Here is a 2,657-nt window from a genome sequence, read left to right as displayed (position 1 = left end):
ACAGCATATGCCTCTTGGTGACAGGCGTCAGCGGCACACAAGGACAGGATAGGACAGGACAGAGCTGCGCCCATAAACACCTGCTTCATTCGAAACAGATACGTGATATGTCATGCAGGAAGAAAAACAAAGGTCACTGAAAGTCTTGTGCATTTTATCTGGAAAGCTTTTTTAATCTGTTTTGATTTAAAATGAGGTTATGTGATCATTTACGAGGCACATTAATCCCCTAACACCACGATTTCTCCAATACAAGTAATTGAAAATAAAAAAAGAAAGAACTGCTGTGCAAAACTGTGCAAAACTGTGCCAGATTTGCACAGTTTTGCACAGCAGTTCTTTCTAGAAAACAAATATGTGTAGTTTTGTATGCAGTTTATTTCTTTTTATTAAATTCCACACAGTTTTCAAATCTCTGTAGGATTTTCATGCTTTAATGTTTTTGTGTAGGACGATATTAGTTTTGTGTGTTGATTCACACAAATATCAAACTCACTGAAAAACTAATACATACAAAAAATAATTGTTATACAAGTTTACATTTGGTGACCTCGGCATAAATTTCCTTTCTACCTCATCATAAATGAAGGGCTGTTAAGTTTGAGAAGAATGCTGCAGTGCCATTGAGAAAATTGTCCACTGTAGGCTCTAGTTTATCATGACAACGCCCAAACAGATAAGGTGGTTGAAGAAGCAGAACAGGAAGTTAAGGCAAACACAAACACCAGTGTCCCCCACATCACTTTTTGCGAGCAGGAAACGTCAGTGTCTTTGATATTCAGGGATCACGAAGGGGAAAGTTTCATTGTGATTCTGTTGACAAGAGATATAAAGACAGGAGAACTCAGGAAATGAGCTGAAGGGGGCTTTGATTGCTCCCAACAGCCTCATGTGTCTTTATTAACACGCCTTGACCAGGTGGTTGTGAATAGGCCGGGGCGTTGGAATCAAAGGAGAGGGAACGTGACGCTGCACACGCATTCTTCATCTCTTCATTATCCCCCCTGCTCGCCCAGCAACAGGTACTACAACAGTGCCAGGGCCATTTGACACACTCAGGAGGGCTTATCATACATACATTTGTCTTGTCATCATGGAGACGTCAGTCCACTTCTCAGGCAATGACACAAGAATGCTTTTTGGAAAAACAATGTCCTCAAGAAAACATTCTGCTTATGTTGAATAATGTCTGTCTTCCATCATGAGAAGACGGTTCAATCCCACTTGATCCCAGATTACAGGTTTTTATTACTAGTAGTAGAAGTTTCATTATTATTACAAAAGAGCCGTTTATTTGCTACAAATCCTTTTGACGAACCTTGATGATAAACATTCATAATATTTAACAATTTCATGGGTAAGCCATGTGTTATTACAATTACTTTTACAGATATAGATTTTTACACAAATGTGAGACAAAAATAGAATTCACTTCACTGTGAGGCGAAATGTCAGGTCGTTTAAAAGAACAGTGAGCTGTGTGGGCGGAGGTAAACAGAAAAAGAAACATCTGACATCCAGCATCAGCATCAGACAGGCCTGACATGCCTCAACGCCACTGATGTGCATAAAGCCCCGACCGCATGAGGAACAGACTGCTGTGTTGCGCGTGGAGTCAGATCATATCAAGCTGCTGTGAAGACTGGCAGACCGACAATGAAGTTTGGCAGGGCAGCAGGAAACATCTGGGACTCACCGTGATCTCTGTGACGTGACACGCCCAGGAGCGAGGCCTGAAGACAGAGCACCCTGCAACGTGCAAGTAACTGGCCACGAGCAACCTTGAAAGGCCAAGCATGATTACATCTACATGGTTGTAGCCATTTACGGAACAAACAGGACATGACTCGCAGATAGATCAAGGCACCAGCCACCTATGTGCATCACAAGTCTAGTCAAGGTTCACATCGTGTCCAGAGATTAAACAGACAGGCTTTTTTCCCATAGGGTAATCTCTGTCTCTCAAATGCTCGGACCATCTCGGGATTTCCATTAGAAAGAGTGTTCTACATATCAATCCAAGCTTTAATTAAAAAACTGCTATATTCACAGAGCCTGCGTACGCTGGATGGAAATGTGCAGGTCGTCCTGCTCTTCCCCATGAGTGGGCGAAATGGTGCATTTGGAAACCAAATGAGATCATTGTTGCCAGGCTCGAGCCTTTCATCTAATTTTATTGTCGTTACCGAGTGACTGTCACCCTCTGGTAAACACTTGATGTTGTCATCAGCATTAGTACCATTACTCATATGCTTGGAGAGGTGACTCAGTACACCTCAGCGCAGTTACATCAGAAAACAGAAACAAATAATATACATTGTGATGATGCATTTAATGCAGCTTTGCTCATTTTGGGTTAAAAAAGGCTTTTATGCCAAACTGCAGTGGATATAATGAATGTCCTACATGTGGCAAATATACAGAAAAAAGCCAAAAGCAATAATCCAAAAAAATAAAAGGTACAATACTGCAGTTAAGTGTTTGATGTGCTTAAATAAAGACAAAAAACACATGTTAATGATCTGGTTTAGTCTTTCTTACAAAGCTCTCAGAAAAATGTACGGAGCCTTTTGATGCCTTTAATGTGTTAAGTACCTTTAAACACATTATCATATTACAGTAAGACTACATGTATATGGGCATGTGCATTAGTGAGG

The sequence above is a fragment of the Echiichthys vipera genome (assembly GCF_963691815.1).
Source record: "Echiichthys vipera genome assembly, chromosome: 7".
Lineage (NCBI taxonomy): Eukaryota > Metazoa > Chordata > Actinopteri > Perciformes > Trachinidae > Echiichthys > Echiichthys vipera.
This window is presented reverse-complemented; position numbering follows the sequence as displayed.